Consider the following 23,111-nt stretch of genomic DNA (forward strand, 5'->3'; position numbering starts at 1 on the left):
AGCAGACCCACAGCGCTTCTCAAGTTCTCGAGGACATTGTCTGGAATCTTATCTGTAGAAACATCAGTGTCTCCCATATTCTGAAAAGTTTGCCATGACGTTGGCAAATCAGTGTTGTTAGGAATTTCATCTGTGTTAACAGCAACATCTTTCACATCAACATTTTCACTGAACTGCAAAGTCTTTCAATTTCCTCCATTTTCTTTTTAAATATTAAAGACATAAGGCCTTACATAATTTGAAGCCGTTTTTGTTTTGGCTTAGGCCTACGCATTCCAGTGTGAATCCACCGATCATATCATCTAATTTTCGCTACAGTCAATTGTGATCCCTTTACTTCCTAGCTTGTGTAGTATGCCATGGCCATCCATTTTTTTCCCCCATGCACCTAATAAAATTATTTCACCTAAATGTCCACAGTTGTTCAAATTTTTGAATATTTTTGGTGAAATTTTAATAGCCTACACATCTTCAAGAAGTTTTAAATGTACTCACCAAAATTCAGAAATTTAGATGCATCGTACGGTCACGTAAAGGAGTTGCCACTGAAATGACATGACACGTTGGCTATCCTCACTTGAAAGGAGAGGGCAGGCCCACAACGTTTCTCACATACTGTATATCCTCATGTTTTAAGTCAGGATGTGTCCTGGATACAGTCGCTATAGCACCCACAGGTTTTTGCCTCCTTGCTAACTCAGGTTTCATGCTGGTGCTGCTCTACCAAGTGAAGACCGATGTGGCACTGTTCAGTACTCACAACAAAAATTACATTTGCATGCAGATAACTCTGCCAGTTCAATATACAAATATGAACAATATACATGTGTAGACTAGGGCTGTCACTTTTGTGAAAAATTCCTGTTCGATTTTTGAGACATAAGTGTTCATTGAATCAATTGTAAAATCGATTTTCTATGTCTAAAGACGTTTGCATTTTCAAAGCCATATATAGGCCAATCCACGGACAACTTACAGGCATTAGGATGAACGTAAAGAGTGCGCTTGAAGACACACAAGCCAGCAATATTTCTGATGATTTATATTAGCGTTTACTTTCGTGCGCAATTACAAACAGGAATGCAACATTCTCGAAAAACAATAAGCAGAGTGGACTGCCATAACATCAGTGAAAAACATTACTGCATGCTTCAACGTGGCTGTTTACGATTAAAAATGTCAAAAAAATTTTGCCTACATAGGAACTCACGACTGCACAGTTTGCGTACCGCTTTGTCCTTCTCCATAGTTTGATCTACCCAAAACCTGAAGTGCTTCCATATCTCAAGTTATTAGGGCTTATCACTCGTCTCTCACATGTCGATCGCGTTGTCCTCCATTTTTGGGCGCAGCACAGCAGCCGGTTTCCGGTGCATAAAATTGGTGGGAATTTTGTTTTCAGCTTTCGCAACGCCTACTGCACTTTTGGAATTCTTTATTTTCTTTTTCTGCTTGTTTGTGGGTTTTGTTACCACTATCTTTTTTATTTGTTTAATTCTTTTAAAATAAAGTGGAAATATTTGGTTAAAATCGATTCCCTATTTTAGTTTTCGAAACTTGTGTTGGTTGGTCCAATCGATTGTGCAATCGATTTTCAAACATAAAGTGACCGCCCTAGTGTAGACAATAAATGAGAATATACATTTATATACAATCATATACATTTGTATACAACTGAGTATCTAACAACATGAATGGCAAAAGGAACCTACACAAGTTAATTATCTGCCTTCATGTTCATCTCATGCATCCTTCAGTCTGACTCAGGATCAGTCCAGCTGTGAGCAGGTATTGAGGGACCCAGCCATCACCACCTGTGCACACCTGTGCAAACAAGGTGAGCTCACTGACCACTGTCACAGGTATTTGATCACACCTAACTGTTCAGAGCTAATGGGGACTCTTCATTAAGACTCTTGAGTGTGCAGAACTATATACTGATAAACTGGATAGTAACTAATGACTTCAAAGTTGCATTGTTCAATTTTGCCAAGCAGGTGATGAGGTCCTGAAGAGAGTTATAGAGACTCATAAAGCCAGTCTGAAGAAGAGGTTTGAGAACATATCTGAAGGCATCATCAAACCTAAGACACTCCTCAATGAGATCTACACAGAGCTCTACATCACAGAGGGAGAGAGTGAAGGGGTGAATAAGGAACATGAGGTGTGGCAGGTAGAGTCAGCATCTAGATCTCAATCCACAGAAGACACACCAATCAACTGCAATGATATCTTCAAGCCCTTACCTGGACAGGAGAAACACATCAGAACTGTGATGACCAAAGGTGTTGCTGGCATTGGAAAAACAGTCTCAGTGCAAAAGTTCATTCTTGATTGGACAGATGGGGTAGCCAATAAGGATGTAGATTTTATGTTCCCCCTTTCTTTCCGTGAGCTGAATTTAGTCAGGGGGGATGATCAGTACAGTCTTCACAGGCTCCTGCTGGACTTCCACCCTGAGCTGAAGGAGCTGAATGATGGTGAACGATACAAAGACTGTCGGGTTGTGTTCATCTTTGATGGTTTGGATGAGAGTCGGTTGACTCTGGATCTGGAACAGAACAGTAAGTTGTCTGATGTCAAACAAAGATCATCAGTGGATGTTCTGATGACGAGCCTCATTCAGGGAACTCTGCTTCCCTCTGCACTCATCTGGATAACCTCACGACCAGCAGCAGCTAGTCAGATTCCTGCTCAGTACATCGACCAGGTAACAGAAGTACGAGGATTTAATGACCAACAGAAGGAAGAATACTTCAGAAAGAGAATCAGTGATGGGAGTGAAGCCAACAGAATCATCTCACATATTCAGGCATCCAGGAGTCTCCATATTATGTGTCACATTCCAGTCTTCTGTTGGATAGCAGTTACTGTACTTCAGCAGATGCTGGAAAGGAAAAACATCAAAGCCATTCCCAAAACGCTGACTGAGATGTTCATACACTTCTTGCTCATCCAGACCACAAGAAAGGATCAGAAGTATCAGTGTGGACCTGAAACGGATACAGAGAAACTTCTGGAATCTCAAAGAAACATTTTACTTAAGCTCGCAGAACTGGCTTTCAAGAATCTAGAGAATGGCAACCTCATGTTTTATGAGGAAGACCTGAGAGAGTGTGGCGTTGATGTCAGTGAAGCCTCAGTGTACTCTGGCATGTGCACTGAAATCTTCAAGACTGAATCTGTGGAATATCGACAAAAGAAGGTCTACTGTTTTGTGCATCTTAGTGTCCAGGAGTTTCTGGCAGCTGTGTTTGTGTTTCACTCTTATTTGGCGGAGAACCTTGAGGCACTGAAATCCCTCATCATTTTTATCTTCTTTTCAATCAGCACTAGGATTAAAACCTCAAGACAACTTGCATGTTTTACTTAAGAGTGCAGTTGATAAGGCTTTGGAGAGCCATAACGGACACCTGGATCTCTTCCTTCGCTTCCTTATGGGTATATCTCTGGAGGGCAATCACCGACTTCTGCGAGGTCTACTGAGCCGCACACACAACAGCTCAAAAAGCATCAAGGAAACATGTCAGTACATGAAGAAGCTCAACAGAGAAGGTCTCTCTCCTGAACGATGCATCAATCTTTTCCACTGCTTATTTGAAATGAAGGATGATTCCATGCACAAAGAAATTCAGACATACTTGTCATCACCAAAGAACATCAAACAGAAGTTGTCTCCTGCCCACTGTTCAGCACTGGCCCACATGCTTCTGATGTCTGAGGATGTGCTGGATGAGATTGACCTGAAGAAATACAACACATCAGATGAGGGACGCAGGAGACTGATCCCAGCTGTGAGGTGCTGCAGAAAGGCACGGTGAGTTTTTGATGGAGAGACTGTGCTAACTATAGTGACTACATATAATGTTAAGTCACTAGTCTACTATTAGCTGTGGTGAACCCAGACTAATCTGTTCTTTGACAGGCATCAATGGGATCTTTTCCAGGGACCGTATTCACAAAGAATTTTAAGGCTAAAAGTAGCTCCTAACTGCCGAATTTAGGAGAAACTCCTAAAAATAATGGGTGTGTCACTCGTAACTTTAGGACTCTTAATTGTTTTGACTAAGAGTAATTCACAAAGCATTTAGCCCTAAAAGTAGCACCTAAGTCTGGGACAGCTTAAAAGAAGTCGAGAGGACTCCTAACTCTCAAACAATCCTAAGGCGCTTTTTGTGGCATTTCACGTCACGATGCCGATGTTTTGAAATGAACATGCGGTTCCAGGAGCTGTCAATCGCGAGGGAATAATTGTGCATTGTAATTAAGGGATGCAATAATACCACCAACAACCAAAACCATTCATTGCATGTAAACTAAATGTAACGTTTTATTGTAAATCAAATTGTTTCTCCTCTTTGCCAATGTAAGCCTATGTGTCTTCTTAAAGATTCATTTAAAACCTGTTGCAAAGATACTGCTTCAAATTGCAAAGATAGGCCTACTGTATTTCATTATGCTACTAGGCTATTTGTTTTGTCTTACTCTTTATTCATTTAGGCCATTTATTAATCATTGTGCATCCTTCATAGCACTTGTGTAGTGCACGCATTCTCACCAGCAAAGACCTGTCACCTGTCACTCATCATCATAGGGGAGGTTTTTACCATCATTCCCACATTATAATCATCTGCCAATCAAGATGGTCACTTCAATCAAGCTCGTGCATGAGTAATGATGTCAACCATAACAACAGAGCTAGAGTTAGGAGTTGTCACTTTTCCTTACTAAGAGTAGGTCTGAAAGCCTTTGTGAATATTTTTTAAGAGAAAACTCCTAGGTGTAAGTTTTTAGGCCTACAATGCACAATTATTCCCTTTTTCAATTGAGAGCTCCTGTAACCGTAACATCGCAACGTGACGTGAAATGCCACAAAAAGCGACTTAGGATTGTTTGTGAATAGGTCTTAGTGAGTTAGAAGTCCTCTCGACTTCTTCTAAGCTGTATTGATGTGTAATTCCCATTTTAAAAGTATCTTTACTGTTTTAAAAATGCAAGATGGTGTACACTTGATATATTTTGATGTTATGAAGTGGGAAATTCCATCTTCATTACAGGATTGTGGTTGATGGTGTGGCATAAATAAATTGCTTATATGTATACAGTGTGTGTGTGTGTGTGTGTGTGTGTGTGTGTGTGTGTGTGTGTGTGTGTATGTATGTGTATGTAATTTGGCATGGGAATGATCTGCGAAAGATCGATCACTTGATTGTGTTGATTTATCGGGGCACATATCCCTTACATTTATCCATCTCTGCAATATTTTGTCTTTATTTGTGTTGTTATGCAGACTTGCTGAATGCAAACTCTCAGAGAAGTCCTGTGGAATTGTGGCTGCTGTTCTGCAGTCACCAAACTCCCTGACAGAGCTGGACCTGAATCACAACGACCTGGGGGATTCTGGAGTTCAGCTTCTCTCTAAGGGACTATCTAGTCCTAACTGCAAACTGCAGACATTAAGGTTGGTGTTAGACCAGAGTTTCCGCTAGAAAAAAATGGATCCGGTCAAAGTGACCGGCAGAGGTTTCGTTTTCCGGACATTTTGATGATATGCCGGTCAAATATCCTATTATCCCTTCTTAATTAGTCAAATTTAGGAAAACTGGAGACAGGCTATGTAGCTTAAATAATGACATAATCAGGCTGTATAGAATGCAACATGTTCATTAGCCCAACTTAAACATACCTAACAAGATCTAGCCAGTATCTTTTCATGGACAGCAAGAGTCCGCTTCGTTCATTGTTTTAAAACGTTGTTTGTCAAAGTCAAAGTCAAAGTCAGCTTTATTGTCAATTTCTTCACATGTTCCAGACATACAAAGAGATCGAAATTACGTTTCTCACTATCCCACGGTGGAGACAAGACATATTTTAACAATTTTAAGTCCACAGACAAACATAACATTCAAGTAAACAAAAAAGTAAGTAAATAAGTAAATAAGAGGGCACATATAATGAAAAAAATAAGAGCAGCAAAATTTGGTTGAAATTGTGCATAGACAGTCAATAAAATAAAATACTAGTGCAAAGTCAGGCCAATAAGAGGCTGAGGTAGTTCTGTTTGACCTAAGTAAGAAATAAAGTGGCATAGTGGTGCAAGTTATGTAAGAGCAGCAGAAGTGTTGTGTTTCCAGGACAACAACAACAAGTTGCAAAGTGTACAAGTGTGCAAGTGGAGTGGTGCAGGCGGCCATTTGTGGGTCCAATGTCCAGGATGTTATGTAGCTGAGGGTGGAGGGGGGAGAGGAGGGAGAGAGTTCAGCATCCTAACAGCTTGGTGTATGAAGCTGTTGGTGAGTCTGGTAGTGCGGGAGCGCAGGCTTCTGTACCTCTTCCCAGAGGGCAGTAGATCAAACAGATTGTGAGCGGGGTGACTTGCATCACTCACAATTTTGGTCGCCTTGCGGGTGAGGTGGGTGGTGTAAATGTCCTTCAGGGAGGGGAGTGAAGCACCAATAATCCTTCCAGCTGTGTTCACTATGCGCTGCAGGGCTTTCCTGTTGTATTCAGTGCAGCTTCCGCCCCACACAGCGATACAGCTGGAGAGGATGCTCTCAATGGTGCCTCGGTAGAATGTGGTCATGATGGCTGGTGGAGCACTTGCTCGCCTGAGTTTCCGCAGGAAGTACAGGCGGCGCTGAGCTCTCTTCGCCAGTGATGCTGTGTTGGTGGTCCAGGAGAGGTCTTCACTGATGTGCACCCCCAGGAATTTGGTGCTGCTCGCTCTCTCCACCACAGCACCGTCGATGGTCAGTGGCAGGTGTTGGGTGTGACCTCTCCGGAAGTCAACAACAATCTCTTTGGTCTTGCTGACGTTCAGCAGGAGGTTGTTGTCCCTGCACCACGTGGTCAGATGGTCGACCTCCAACCTGTATTGAGTCTCGTCGCCCTTGGTGATGAGACCCACCAGAGTTGTGTCGTCAGCAAATTTCACTATGTGATTGTTGCTGTAGGTTGCAGTGCAGTCATGCGTCAGCAGGGTGAAGAGCAGCGGACTGAGCACGCAGCCTTGGGGGGCCCCTGTGCTCAGTGTGATGCTGCTTGAGGTATTGTTGCCAACACGTACTACTTGAGGCCTCTGACAGAGGAAGTCCAGTAGCCAGTTGCAGAGGTAGGTACTGAGTCCCAGTTTGTCAAGTTTGCAGATGAGTTGTTGTGGTATTATGGTGTTGAATGCAGAACTGAAGTCTATAAACAGCAATCTCACATATGAGTCTCTTTTTTCCAGGTGGGTGAGGGCTGGGTGGAGGGCAGAGCAGATTGCATCCTCTGTAGACCGTTTGGCTCGGTATGCAAACTGGAAGGGGTCCAGGGTGGGGGGGAGAATGGATTTGATATGTGACATGACAAGCCGCTCAAAGCACTTCATGATGATGGGTGTCAGTGCCACAGGGCGGTAGTCATTGAAGCAGGATGGAGCAGTTTTCTTCGGCACAGGTATGATGGTGGCAGCTTTGAAACAAGATGGGACGATGGCTTGCTTCAGGGAAGTGTTAAAGATGTCTGTGAAGACATCCTTAAGCTCCCCTGCGCAGTCCTTCAGCGCACGACCAGGGATGTTGTCTGGACCTGTTGCCTTACGGGTGTTGATAGCAGCAAGTGTCCTCTTCACGCTGTCGGCAGAGAGGCACAGGGGCTGCTCATGTAGAGGGGGATGGGTCTTCTGTGGGCAGGTGCTGTTTTGTGCTTCAAAGCGAGCAAAGAAGCGGTTCAGGTTGTTGAGCAGAGGGATGTTGCTCTCGCAGCTCTGTGGCGCGGGCTTGTAGTCCGTGAGGGCCTGAATGCCCTGCCATAGGCTTTGTGCGTTCCTGCTGTCTTTGAAGTGGGTGGTTATCTTGTGAGTGTATTCCTTTTTTGCTTCCTTGATGCCACGGGACAGGTTGGCTCTCGCTGTTCTCATGCCAGTTTCATCCCCAGCTCTGTAGGCTTTGTCTCTGGCCCTCAGCAGCCTGAGGACATCCCCTGTCAGCCATGGCTTCCAGTTAGCCCGAGTGATGATGTCTTTTGTGTGGGTCACATCATCGATGCACTTGGTGATGTAAGAGGTTACAGTGTCTGTATACTCCTCTATGTCTGTCTGGTTGTTGTAAGTGGCTGCCTGCTTAAACATTTCCCAGTTTGTTGCTGCTACCCACGTTATCTCCAGTGGTGACTAACTTACACAGATGCGCACACACAAGAATGAGCGCTCACACCACTACCCCCTAATGCTATGCCTCTTTATTTGATAACAATAAATTAAGAAATGTTTACTATTCTGGGAAATGTTTTTTTTTTCTTTCGGCCGCGGTTCAATGATAGGCCTACTGTTTAATTGTGGCAGAAATTATCCGCGGACCATTAATCGCCTCGTCGAGGAGGCCTTAACCTTGCAGATCATAGACCGAGAATGCATAGGCCTACTGTATGCTTTGGGTAAAGAACACTTTGCATGCAGTGTACACGGAGAATGACAGTGTCTTGGAGCGGCCGCACCCCCGCAACTCCACTTCCAATGTCACTGATTCCGACAGATACGCCCGACACTTCCTTTTATCTGGTGGTGGTGGAGTTGACCGGACATCTGAGGCTTCAGACGTTACCAATTTATCATCCATCGCGTCTGGCCTCTGAAAAAACTTTTAAGGCTCTGCCTGGGCCTGTCCATGTTTGAACTGCCTCACTCATTTGTTCGTTGTTTAACATGGACCTTTTAAGCGTGCGCTTCCTATTTGAAATGCAGCAGGCTATGCGTGTTGTTTAATAGCTTACTTTTCAAACGGTAGAGCCTGTTCATTTAAAAACATAGCCAGAGGACGTATAATATAGGTTTAGGCCTACATATTAAGGCTTATTCTCAAATTCAGATTGCGTTAGGGGACGGGATTATTAGCCAATTTCAATCGGACAATTTGACCGGAGAGATTTAATTTTGTCGGACATATTTTTTTTCCGGCCAATGTCCGGTAATTACCGGACAACGGAAACCCTGTGTTAGACATGTCTTTGTAAAGGATTATTGTTAGGACTAGTGTGGCACATTATGGTTTGGTTGGTGTTTTATATGTGTTTTAAGGCCTGTCCACACCAAGTCCAATTTTTCGGATGAAATTCACACAAAATTAAGCAGGTTAATAAACACAGTTATTCTAATTAGTCTGTACTCACCGAGGACGGAATTTGTTGCAATGAAAAAAAAACATTCAAAACTGTCTCGTTTGATGTGAAATATTGTATGCGATAGAGGTCCTGACCAATCAAATAATGATTTTGCAGGGTTCCGATATCATCGATGTCATGGTTTTGAAAGTGGGATGAAAAAGTAACTAAAAAGGCTACAAGCTGTCATAACAGTTCAGTGTAGTAAAGTTAAGTCGTACAGTCACTGAGGTCGATAGTCACGTATCGTAAACATGCTAATTACCAACCAATTATTTTGAAAATTCTAAAACAACTATGTTTTTTAACACTTCAAAATAACATTTGATAAATGAACCTTACATTTTTCAGTAACCATAGGTGTGTAGATTTGAACAAAATCTAGTTTGGTTCTTACCAGTGTTGGTCAAGTTACTTGGAAAAAGTAATTAGTTACTGATTACTGATTACTTATCCAAGAAAGTAATCTAGTTACTTTACTGATTACATATTTTCAAAAGTAATTAGTTACTTTACTAATTACTTTACTTAGTTACTTTACAAAAACACACTAGCTATACACAACCTGAATACGCTTTTTTAAAACTTGGTTTTATTAGTTTCAATCTTAACTTTTTGGTGTGTATACTCCTTCATTCGAATAGATGTAAATAAAATACAGCAAAAAAAAATTAAAACCATAGTCTCTATTAACATTCACATCTTTTAGCAGTGCAGAGAGAAGTAATGCATTTACCAAAACAGAAAATGCTGTTGCATGCCACATTTAGGCTGTTCTAATGTCAAGAATTGTATGTGTTTGACCTGTGTGTGCAGTGCCGCTGCTGGCTATTTTGGTGCCCAAAGCAGAACTGTTAGTTTAAAATATTTCTTAAGAAATACTACTAATTTGATGCAGTTTAACTCATTTATAAACAGTGTTGGGAACGTTACTTTAAAAAAGTAATTAGTTATAGTTACTCACTACTTGTTCCAAAAAGTAACTGAGTTAGTAACTGAATTACTCTATGATAAGAGTAACTCGTTACCAGGGAAAGTAACTATTTGCGTTACTGTTTAAAAAAAAGTTGCTATATGTCAAAGAATTTGGATTTTTTGAGCAGTTTTGAAAAGCCAGTTAAAATTAGTAGAACAGACAGGTGTTTGTAGGCTACATAACTTACGATATTAATTAGATAGATAGATACTTTATTGATCTTTATTGACTTGATTGAAATTCAAGATATTGCACATCGACAGACCTACGGTTGACTTCAGCCTGTGTCATAGGTTTTTGTTGTGAGGGAGAAAGATCTAGCTTTTGCTGCTTGGAGGACCGTTCTCCGAGTCCTTCTTTGCTAGTGGATGGCGAGCTATCTATCATCTGTGGTGGAGATAGGCTATCGGTGTTTTTGGCCACTAGCTTGGATGTGTGTGTGAGATGCCTCATTAAATAAGAGTTGCTCACAACGGATGTCGACAAAGTCTTCGCTCCTGGACATAATATAGCCTACACATTAGCCTACATGAACGTTCTTGCCTTTGACCACAATGAATTTGAAGTAGTGCTTATATCTCCACCTTGAAAATGCCAACTTTTCGGATTGCTCCTGACCTCTGCTGTTTCATCGAATCTCTACTTCAGCTGTTGCGTGTGTGTGTGGCGCGTGTGCTGGCAAGTGTGAAAAAACACTGGCTCTGATTGGCTATCATGAAACATGACTCTGCCTTAGCCAATCATAATCGCTTACGTCGTTATTAACCCACCTCCTCACTAGCTGTGAGCCAGGGGTGCGTTCGGATTACACAGTTTATTTAATCAATGCAAAGTAAGTAACGCACCGCATTTAACGTCCAGTAACGTTAACGGCGTTGTAACGTTGTAAAAAGTAATTAATTAGATTACTCTGTTATTGACAAATTAACGCCGTTAGTAACGCCGTTATACTTAAACGCCGTTACTCCCAACACTGTTTATAAATGGTGCGCTGTCACTTAAAGAGCATCTACAAAACTCTCATAATGATCAGCTCCATTCAAATATAAGCCTATGGCTAGTCCACAAACTCCACATTTGGGACTATATTAGTAATAGTCATGATATTAAGTTGGTATTAGGGTTGGGCGATGTCCCCTAAATTGGCATTTGACGATGTGTACAGTAAAACATCGTGATGGACGATGATATCGTGTGTGTGTGTGTGTACCATGTCTGTACAGAAATACATTTATAATGTTCTACATAAAAAACAAAAATATTATATAGGCTATACGGCCTGATGAAAAAGGACAGCTAAGAGAGACATACTGACCAGGCTACCGTCTGCTCCAATCGTCGTGAAAGATGGATAGTCAATCTGAACACTTGCGTGTGCACCAACCAGCGGCCTTAGTTGGGCCTAGCAAAAAAGCTACTTAAGACTACAATCGTGGTCACTCATTTAAAATCTTCAGTAGTACGCTATGCAGCATCCAACGTTATCAGGCTACCGTCTATGCTGACTATGAGGGCGGCGGGAAGTGAAAGGGCTGCGATCGCGCAGTCCAGACTGGAGGACGAAGTAAAAAAACGTTTACAAATAACAAATCCCGATTACCACTCCGCTGCTGTCTGGGACTTTTGCTAAATGCATGAAATACAAGCCTTACAGTGAAAGACGGATAGGCTACCTTCTGATCCTATAATTAACGAAAGAAATTGTTTATTTTAACACAGAGGAAAAGGACGCATTTGGCGCTCGCTGTAGCCTCGCAAAATATTTGAGCGCTAGAATGTAGCCTAACAATAATAATTCAATAGGACTATTTTCTGCTAAAACATTAGACTACATATGTTACGTCCAATGTAGAATATAGGCCTGCGAGACATGTAGGCTACAAAAAGACAATAAGGCTATACATTCACGTCAGTCAGGAATTATTTGAATAAGATGGTATAATAAGTCTTTTATTTTACAAGACGGTAGACTAATACGTGATAACTGTTTGACTGACAGCCTTTAAAGTAGGCTCAATTTCATTTCCAGGGAAAGTTTTTTTATATGTTGTAGCCTGTTACAGCAGGTTACAGCTGTTGACTGGCATGTGGGGGCGTGGCATCACGATGGTTGCTTTCCATCGTGATGTCTGTCAACCATCACGATGGACGATGATATCGTCTATCGGCACAACCCTAGTTGGTATAAACAGCTAGCTAGACATTTTGTTTGCAATTAAAAGTGATAGCCTATATGAGCCTGGTAGCACCTATCTGAGTGGAATGTGTTTCAATCGGCATAGGCTACTGTGCTTCATGTAAATGCTTAGTTTAAGGCAGTGGTTCTCAAACTTTTTCTTTCATTCCCCACTTTGATCAAGGGGGCCTTTTCGAGCCCCACCTCTCCCTCATCGCTCTAAGAAAGTGGTAGGTCAAGCTTAAAATTGTCAAATGTATTGAAATAATGACAAGTTCTAAATATATCCTCTTCAGCAGAGTTAAAATCAGCTGGTGCTGCAGATATTATAATAAATAAATACATAATGTGCCATTGTAAATTAAACACATATTTCTGTTTTCCGGCAAAATATTAGGAAGCATAGGCCAATATTTTACAGCATTGTACAATATATTCAATGAAATACCAACATGCTGCATTAAATGGATCCATAATCCAGTCATACTGAGCACTGCTGGTTGGGAAATATTTTTGAAATAAACTTTGCAGGGATGTGATGTAGGCCTACTGTTTAATACATGGGATCACAAGAGTGGCTCTCAAAGCGTTTCAGCGATTTCACTCAGATTCTCAAAGGCATACTGTTGCGATCGAGGCGCCTGTCCCATACCTCAAGTTTTTTGGTGAATGCAGTAATCTTATCTGCTAGGTGAGGTAGGTGCTTGTCTTTGCCTTGTAACTGGAGATTTAACTCATTGAGCTTTCCAAATATATCGCTAAGATAGGCCAGCTTCAAGAAATGTTCATTAGTGAACGTGCTTGCAGATTCAAACATGCGCTCACGCTGCCTTGACACGAGCGCTTCCCTATGAATAACACAGTGCGTCCATTGCACATCGGGTGCTATAGCCTACAGCCTACATCATTGTCACGAGTTAGTCTCACAAAATCCATATGGCAAAATCCCAAATTCTTTTACTGTCTATGGCAAAATCACGTTTAGTAACGCAGTAACGCAGGCTGCTTGCAGGAAAGTAAAAGTAATCTAATTACTGTTTTTGCAATTGTAATCCCTTACTTTACTCGTTACTTGAAAAAAGTAATTGGATTACAGTAACACGTTACTTCTAACGCGTTACTGCCCATCACTGGTTCTTACCGGGGCTTTTACTGCCTGAAATATCCGATTTGTTTACCACGCCCAGTTTAGTGCTGGGTTGGTGGGTACCTATTCCTAACACACGGTTAGCCTGAGAATTCATGTCGCAATTCAAAATTCCACTGGAGCTCCAAGCAGATTTGTACACACAGCCTTACAAGACTGATACACTTATGCTGTGGGTGCTTGCGTTTCTTTAGGAATCTGCCGTCTTGGTTTGTATAGAAATGAATATTAAGTGACACATACACGTAAGAGGTTGGTCATACGGGACGGTTGGTAATACGTGACGTTCCGATATTCTTTTCAGGATGTGGCAGTTGCTTGAGGGAAGTTAACTATCACGTTAATGTTGAAGTCATTTGGTGGCTGAAGCGGTAACTGCAAGTGCTAAATAGAACAAAATTTTCAGAAAATGTGTTAACTTTATTTAAAACTTGTCTTTAGTGGGCATCTTTGCACTGCAGAATATAATATCATGTTTTATATAACATAATGCATACGAAAGCTAGAAAAGATACACACAATTTGAATGGTGTAAACTGGAACTTAAGTTTTATATTCCTATAAAGCTTTAATCATCTGAACCTGAGCTGGACATTTCTTTTTTTTTTTTTGCATTTAAATTCTAGCATTATGCTATTTCAATGATAATGGTAGGACAGGCTATTATATGGTTTAGCAATTTGCAAAGTAGTCTAATGTACTGATAAACATTTTATAAATGTTTATATTTATTCATTGTGTATCAAGAAGAATGGGTGTAAATTAGGGCTGTCAAAATAACTGATTAATTTAGATTAATTAATTTGAGAAAAAATAACTGATTAAAAAAATCAATCGATACCGTATGACCTTTGACCCCGAGCCGTTCTAGTCAGTAAAAATTAGACTGTAAAATGAAGGAGAGAGAAGAAAACATGCTGCCTGGATCATTGATTGGAACATTTACTTTATAAAAATGGCCTGATGGTGTTAAAAATAAAGTGTTGAAAATAAAGTCCTCTGCAATGTCTGCAGCAAGGAATTTGCATATCACCGGAGTTCATCAACTCTATAGTCGCACATCAATGCAAAGAAATAAGTGTTGACATTGAGGGGAGTGTTAATTTATTTTCATTGTGTCCCCTAGGTTATATCTGTGGCCTGAAATGCCTTGTATGTGAAAAAAAAAACTTCTTCCCGAAGCACTGTTGAATTTATTTCCTCAGCATATTAGGTCATATCATAGATTATTATGCCCATTATTTGAACAGTGAAAATAATAATAAAAGAGTTTTTTAACTTTAATGTCACTAATGCTGATTATTCAATGATTCATTTGAATTTAAATAGTTAAAATACTTTCGCAGCAAAAATTATATATGCGATTAATTTAAATTAATTAATCACAGAGTATGTAATTAATTAGATTATTTTTTTTAATCGATTGACAGCCCTAGTGTAAATAGCAGACAGAGCTGTAACACATTTTTCTCATTTCTCTCCTTGGTTCTGAAAATTCAATAGGAGTGCACACTGTATGCCTACTGTAGCCAGGGCACAGACAGATAGGTCTTTTCCATTTTCATTAGGCTATTGTCTACACAGAGATCATAGGCTATAAGGCTACATCTTATTGATTAAATTCAAAGCTAATTTTAATAGCCTAGAAATCTAGACGCACCCTAGCGGCAGCAAATATGTTATTGCCTAGTCTGGCTTGTCAGGCTATAATTTTAATGTTTATCACAGTGAACTACCACCATTAGCAAGCTGGTGTCTTGCAGATTCACGTGCTGTGCCTGTGGCCACTGAGTGAAAGCGTAATGTAGCCTACTGTAAACAGAGAACGACGTGTGGAGTTGGGTTAGTTAAACAACTACAGTAGCCTATGTCGTCGGCTTATGACGATTTAGAAAAGGTTTGCATACTCTGTTTTATGAACTAGGTCTACTAACCTAAGCAACCTATATGGTAACCTAAACAGAATATGTTATGAACGTTCAGCCTTAGATTTTCGAAGCTGCCAGGTTATTGAAATGGATGGACCATGACCTGGTTAAAACGGGTTTGATAGTCTACTTCATTAAACATGAAACAACTTTAAACATTTTATTCTCTATCTCTAAGCTGAATACTATTGCATGTTCAGATAGGCTAACTGCCAAGTGACCTTACCTTAAACACGCATAGCCTATGCTGCATTTCAAATAGGAAGCGCACGCGGCTTAAAACGTCCATGTTAAACAACGAACAAATGAGTGAGGCGGTTCAAACATGGCCAGGCACAGGCAGACTAGCCTTAAAAGTTTTTTCAGAGGCCAGATACGATGGATGATGATAAATTGGTAACGTCTGAAGCCTCAGATGTCCGGTCAACTCCACCACCACCAGATAAAAAGCAGAAGTGTCGGGCGTATCTGTCGGAATCAGTGACATTGAAAGTTGAGTTGCGGGGGGTGCGGCCGCTCCAAGAGTTCTTTACCCAAAGCATAGGCTACAGAAGGTCTATGCGTTCTCTGTCTATGATCTGCAGGGTTAGGGCCTCCTCGACGAGGCTGGTCCGCGGATAATTTCTGGCACAATTAAACGGTATCATTGAACCGCGGTCGAAAGAAAAAGAAAACATTTTCCAGAATAGGAAACATTTTTTAATTTATTGTTATCAAATAAAGATATAGCATTAGGGGGTAGTGGTGTGAGCGCTCATTCTTGTGTGTGCGCATCTGTGTAAGTTAAACAGTCACCACTGGAGATAACGGGGGTCAGTGTTTATACCGGATCTGTGTTTGCATATTTAATACGTTTCATACACGTGTTTCAACACTGCATTTTGGTCATTGCTTTTACCTTACCATTACCTTACGCATGCCAGTTATGTATCCACCAGCTGCCTGCCTGCAGCCTACTTCCAAAACTCCAAAGCTGCTTGCTGTCAGATTTGGTTCCGAGGGAACAAGTTCAGTCTATCAACAACACTCAATAACAGTTTATGTGATGTGTTAATCAATTAAATTCCCAACAATTTCACAACAGCTAGTTCTGGAGTAGGCCATTCATCTAGCCCGCTTGCTTACGACGAGACTCAGGCTGCGCAGTTGCCATCCGCTTCCTTATTTGGGTTTTGGGTTGCCAGGTTTTAGCCTATGACAAAACGGTTGAAATTGAAACTAAGTGATCGTGTATGTGTAGGGTGTATTTCATACACTATCTGGCAACCTGAATGCATCAATGATTTTAAAATTAAGTTTGATGGCCATTACGGGAGTTTTCCGGGAGAAATAACAAAACGGGAGGGTGCTGGGAGATGACCTTGAAATACAGGAGAAACCCGGGAAAAACAGGTACACAAATATCAATGCTATTTGTACCCCGGTGCACACAGCAATGTGTTGTTCTATTAATACCCCGTCTGGTACAAATACCAGTGTATGCTATGTGTACCAGTGTATTTATTCTGGCATATTGATCACACAATGTAATAACTAGATGTACCGCTCAAAATATGACCGCCGCCCAGTCCAGCACATTTTTTCCACAAAAAAAAGTCACGCTTGTCAAATTGTGTTAATTATCTACTTTGTTCCTTTTTTGTGTGTTTGTAATTGAGTGTGTGCAGAGTGTGTGGTTGTTTTTGTGTATATGTGTTTTGTATGTGTGTGCGTGTGCGTGTGTGTGTGTGTGTGTGTGTGTGTGTGTGTTTATGTGTTTGTGTGCGTGTAGTGTGTGTCGTGTGTGTCCATGTACTGTATGTGTGTGTGCATGTGTGTGTGTGTGTGTGTGTGTGTGTGTGTGTGTGTGTGTGTTTATGTGTCTTTGTGTATGTGTGTTTTTATGTGTGTGTGTGTGTGTGTGTATGTGTGTGTGTCTTTATGTATGTGTAGATAAATAAAGCAAATCAGGGAGCCACCTACTCTTTGCGATAAGTGCCATGCGATCTTTTAGAAACCATGGTGAGTCAGGACCTCAATTTAACATTCATGCAAAGGAAAACGTCTCCAGCAGTACAGTGTCCCTGTCACTGCAATAGGACATTGAGATTGATATTTGTTTGGTGGCTTTTGGCCACAGGGAAGAGTGCCACCTACTGGCCAGCCACCAACACCACTTCCAGCAGGAACCTACTCTTATCCAAGTACTTACTAAGCCTGCTTAGCTTCAGTAATTCAGCAAAGTCAGGGTATCTGCTGGTCTGGCTGCTGGCTAAAAACAAAAGGTGAAAGGCATATATATACCCCTTCGTGCCTGTCCTTCTCTTCCTTTCTTCAAAGCACATCTCAAGACCTTTCTGTTTAATGATCACTTCTCCTCCACACCCAACACATAGTTCCATACAGATAACTTGTCTTTGTTGTATTGTTTTGTTTGTTTGTTATTGTGTTTCCCTGCCTTTGTCTCTGTTGTATTGTTTGTTTGTTTGTTATTGTGTTTCCCTGCCTTCCTACTATGTAAAGCGACCTTGGGTTTGAGAAAGGTGCTATATAAAATAAACTTATTATTATTATTTTTATTATTATTATATGATTCTAACCGTCTCACTGAATTGCATTATGCACACTCAATTCTGGTATCTGCTAGACAACAAGTACCAAAAACATGATTAGTTCATAGATTTCACATGTAAAATACATTTTATACAACCCCACCCCCATCTTGCCTGTTCATAATTCTGAGAAATTCTTGAATTGTGTGCATGTACATGTTTGTGTGTGTGTGTGTGCGTGCGTGCATGTCCTTGTGGGTGTGCCTGTGTGTGTGCATGTGCATGCATGCATACATATGTCTACTGTGTGTGTATGTGTTATACATATGTTTACTGTGAATGTATGTGATCACTTGATTGTGTTGATTTATCGGGGCACATTGTATCCCTTACATTTATACATCTCTGCAATATTTTGTCTTTATTTGTGTTGTTATGCAGACTTGCTGAATGCAAACTCTCAGAGAAGTCCTGTGGAATTGTGGCTGCTGTTCTACAGTCACCAAACTCCCTGACAGAGCTGGACCTAAGTCACAATGACCTGGGGGATTCTGGAGTTCAGCTTCTTTCTAAGGGACTGTCTAGTCCTAACTTCAAACTGCAGACATTAAGGTTGGTGTTAGACATGTCTTTGTAAAGGATTATTATTATCTTGAATTTCCCCTGGGGATCAATAAAGTATCTATCTATCTATTAGGACTAGTGTGGCACATTATGGTTTGGTTGGTGTTTTATGTGTCTTGGCCTGTCCACACCAAGTCCAATTTTTCGGATGAAATTCACACAAAAATAAGCAGGTTAATAAACACAGTTATTCTAATTAGTCTGTACTCACTGAGGACGAAATTAAAATGAAAAAAAAAAATGCAATAATAAAAAAAATAATAATTTGAAACTGTCTCGTTTGGTGTGAAATTTCGTATGCAATAGAGTTCCTGACCAATTAAATAATGGCTTTTTATAGGGTTCCGATGTCAGCGATGTCATAAGTAGAATGACAAGCAGAAAAGGCTGACACAATGTATGATATTGTATTGTATGATATTGTATATGAGATATGTCTCATTAGGCCTATATGCCAAAGTCACAAAGAATTTATGTTACATCAGACTTTCCCAGGTTTTCAAGAGTGAGATCTCCACCACAGGCAGCTTTCCCCACCACCTAACCATCATTTCACACAAGGACGTCGTTAGACCCAGAGCCTTATAGAAAGAGAGTTGCGACAATGGGTGTTCAAAATTCGTTAAGGTCACGTGGTTCATGTAAACTTCAAAAAGTTCCCGGAAGTGATTGACAATGGATTAGAATGCATTAAATAGGCTACTGTTCAATAATCGACAGAGACACGATTTTGGGTAATTGACAGTCAATAAATGCATTGATATACAGTATTTATAACACAGTGTATTTATTGTGTAAACTGTCTTGTTATCCTACTATTACAACAATATTAAATTAAATTCCAGACCTTATATCGTAGCCTGCTAAATATCGGAAAGTGACCTTTTTTTCTCCCTTTTACGTATGTGTCACTTAATATTAGGCCTCATTTCTGTACAAAACCAAGACGGGAGATTCTTTAGAGAACGCTTTGCACCCACCCAAGTGTATCTAAATTAACGTTATCGTTATAAAAAAAAAATGACCTTGTACGTAACTCGAAAAGCTGTAAACAGTTTTTTTTGAGACTGTAGCCTACAAAAGGGCATGGAGCTCCAGTGAAATTTTGATTTTCCAACTAGAAACTGTAACACAGCTAGTCTAACATTAACTTGTTTTGAGTTTTCTCCCCAGCCTTTTCTCTGGTAGCCTTGTTGGATACTGAGCTGAGCTAATGAGCCTATCGTCGCGGGAGAATAAAAAAAAAAGTTTTTTAACTCCAGTGTAATGGTGGGCATGTTAAGTTAACCATGGCATTACCTACACACTAACCCCATGGTAATGCGAGTGATCATTATAAAATATAAAACGTGACATGTAAGTCCTTCGATAAATAACCAGGCTATGAACTCATAAACATGAACAGCATTTAGTCATCGTTTGTCATTCACCGTGCTGTGAACAGCATTAAGATGCTAGGCTAAAGAGCTTATTCAGACAGGTGAGCACCTGGGAATGGTTGTGCATCGTGTCAGAAAATAGCAATTTGATCAGTGATCATGCATCATATGAGCGCAAGCTTGGTTTGAAACTTTCTGGGGATGGGGATTTTACACGATCCTTCATCACTGGGTTAGTGTGCCCTGCTGTGTTACTATGACCGTGCTGATGCTAACAGCTGCAGCTCCCTCAAATCTAGGTTCTCATGCATATTAGGCTAGCTTTTGCCAATGAAAATGAATGCAAAATAATAATAAAAAAAAACAGCCCTACTCCTAACTGAAGAAACGTTTACGTTACCAACAATGTTAACAACAAACTCAGCTTCACTGCTGCAAGTACAAAGTTGGCTTTAAATACGCTTTGCCATATTTAACAAACCAGTGAGCTTTGTGATAAAATCTTACCTTTTATGTGTTTAGTCCACTGAAAGTTACGGAGCCCCCCTGGGGACAGGGTGGGCAATATTTTTAGACCGCACTTTTGCGTTCCCACGCAATACTTTTTGCGTTCCCTCGCAATACTTTTTGCGTTCCCTCGCAATACTTTTGCGTTCCCACGCAATACTTTTGCGTTCCCTCACAATAGTTTTTGCGTTCCCCCGCAATACTTTTGCGTTCCCTCGCAATAGTTTGGAGTGGGCTATTGCAGGGCTCTGTATTCCCAGTCAGGCGTAGGAGACACACAGGTCCGTTGGTTCGCACATCATGGATAACCTCAACTTGATTAAGTTTTACTTTAACATGGGGCTCACATACAAAAATATGCTGGAGGCTTTGGCGGTGAGACACAATGTGGTTATGTGCTTGAAGACTCTGAAGCGTATTTTAAAGAAAAACGGTCTGTTTCGGCGGAGATATGATGCACTAGAACAGCGGTTCCCAAACTTTTTCCCCCGCGGACCACCTTCTACATCCTGACTCGGCTCGCGTACCCCCACCATCCAACACATAAAAAAGTAACACATTCTATTGACTCATTCCAGGCATCGTGTTAAATTAGCCGCCCTACATGATAACAAAATCAAAATGTGCAACTGGTCTATGAGCTCTCATGCTAAAAAAACAAACAGTGTGGAGAACCACATTAGAATGGTTAGATAGCATCTCACTGCAGACCACGCACTGTGGCTTTGGGCAGTCTGTCTCCCAATCCACGTGAAGCCTAGGGCTATATGCCTCACAGGCTTGGAATTTCACCATTCTGGGGACAAGGCCACTTGGCCTTCAATTGGGCATATTTGGTGGGGGGCACAAAGGCCACATGTCAGGGCACCAAGGCCAAAGTTAACTATACAGTAGTAGGCTATAAAAATGATCAAAGTTGTATTTAGCCTATTCACTGCAGTAGACCTGCATCACTGTATGAAACATTGCAAAAACATGAAACATGACATATTACAAATAACTTTAAATCATCTGATCATCTAATAAAAACAGATATCTAGGCTATATATAACATTTATTTTATATTTGGCCTGCTATGAAATCATGTATTGAACAATTTAAATGTAGCACAGCCCAGCTTTAAGAAACTCAAATAGCCTAGAAGATGCCGTGCGCTTTATCCGGGGCCAGCCTGGACCAATAGCCTAGCCAAGCCTATGACAGCGCGCCTCTTACGTGAATGGGATCTGCGTACAAAGCCCCCAACATACCAGAGGAAGAAAAAGGTTTTCTTAACACCAAAACTATTGCGAGGGAACGCAAAAACTATTGCGAGGGAACGCAAAAGTATTGCGTGGGAACGCAAAAACTATTGCGAGGGAACGCAAAAGTATTGCGTGGGAACGCAAAAAGTGCGGTCTAAAAATATTGCCCACCCTGTCCCCAGGGGGGCTCCGTAGAAAGTTACCCACGTATCAAACGATTAAATCCACAGTTATGGAGGAGCTGTTTTGGGGTTAGCAGTTGCACTTTATCCCACTTTTGCTGCCCTTTTTAAAATTAAACCACTTCCATAGCCTAGATGAGCATTGCGCATAACGTTACAACTATGTTGACATGAAGATAAGCTAAATGCCCAAGACACGTCACGTCATAAAAGTTGTAGGCTACAAACCCAAAAACGTAATGACAGCTTGTTCGTGGTGTAGCCTAGTGCTGCCTAATTGAATTGAAATGGGATAGGCAAGGTTTATCTTGTATTAGGTTATTATGTGTGGCAAATTTATTGGGCTTCAGCCTCTTAATTTATTTGATAAGGAACTGATAAAAACTGAGCAGCAGAAAAGCTGTCATAGTCGATACATAAATAGTTATTATAATTAGGTTATTAATACTATTACTTTACTACTATTACTGTTATCACTGTTATTATTATTATTTGGATGAGCCAATAATGTAAATCTGAGTCTGAAATGTTGGCTACAAACAGTCAATACTGCTGTAACTGCACTGCTGCTATTATTAATTGTTAACTTCTGGGAACTATTTGAGCCTTCCATTAGCCGCCATTGTTGAAAAAAAAATGGAACATTAGCGTCAGTGGAGATGTCGCAACTCTCTATCTGTATGGCTCTGGTTAGACCTATTTTGGGGGGGCTGAAGCCACCCTAAGATGATCAAAAGCCCCCTAAAAATATATAGTAATAATATATGCGTCCAAATTCACATCCATTATTCTCTGCTGAATAGCTCACGGAGTACTTATCTCACATAAATCAAGATGTCAAACTAAAGAGCGGAACCGGAGCATTCCAATGATATTAGCGGCTAGGTGCTGTGAAAAATGGTTCACGCGAAAATTAACGTTGGGCATACATGACATTTCATCATATTTACATTCACAGCACACAGCGCTTCGTCCATCTCCACCCATTACTGTCGGTGGTATATGTCACAAACTCAATGCATGGTAAATCATATAGGCTATCAGGATAAACAGTAGACCTTATCGAACACGACAATATAAAGCATTCTATTGTACAGTAGCCAATCTCGTTCCCGAGTTTTAAAATTGCAGCAACTTTCTACATGGTATCCAACTTTGGGCTGAAATTCTAATGTAGCCTAATAGCAGCCCAAAATAAAGAACCTGCCTTCTATATCAAAGAATCAAAAGTTGATCATGGCATGCACAGATCAACTGTGCTTTTAAATAGATATTTCTA

The 23,111-nt window shown here is 40.7% G+C and overlaps 1 pseudogene; it reads left to right on the forward strand.

Moving 5' to 3' along the window:
• LOC143135600 (NACHT, LRR and PYD domains-containing protein 3-like) overlaps window positions 1-23,111 on the forward strand; it is a 40,251-nt pseudogene that overhangs the window by 6,844 nt on the left and 10,296 nt on the right.

Source organism: Alosa pseudoharengus, unplaced genomic scaffold (assembly GCF_046254945.1).
Source record: "Alosa pseudoharengus isolate Yale_2024_CS ecotype anadromous, Long Island Sound unplaced genomic scaffold, YU_APseudo_1.1 YU_APseudo_1.1_scf_1, whole genome shotgun sequence".
Classification (NCBI taxonomy): Eukaryota; Metazoa; Chordata; class Actinopteri; order Clupeiformes; family Clupeidae; genus Alosa; species Alosa pseudoharengus.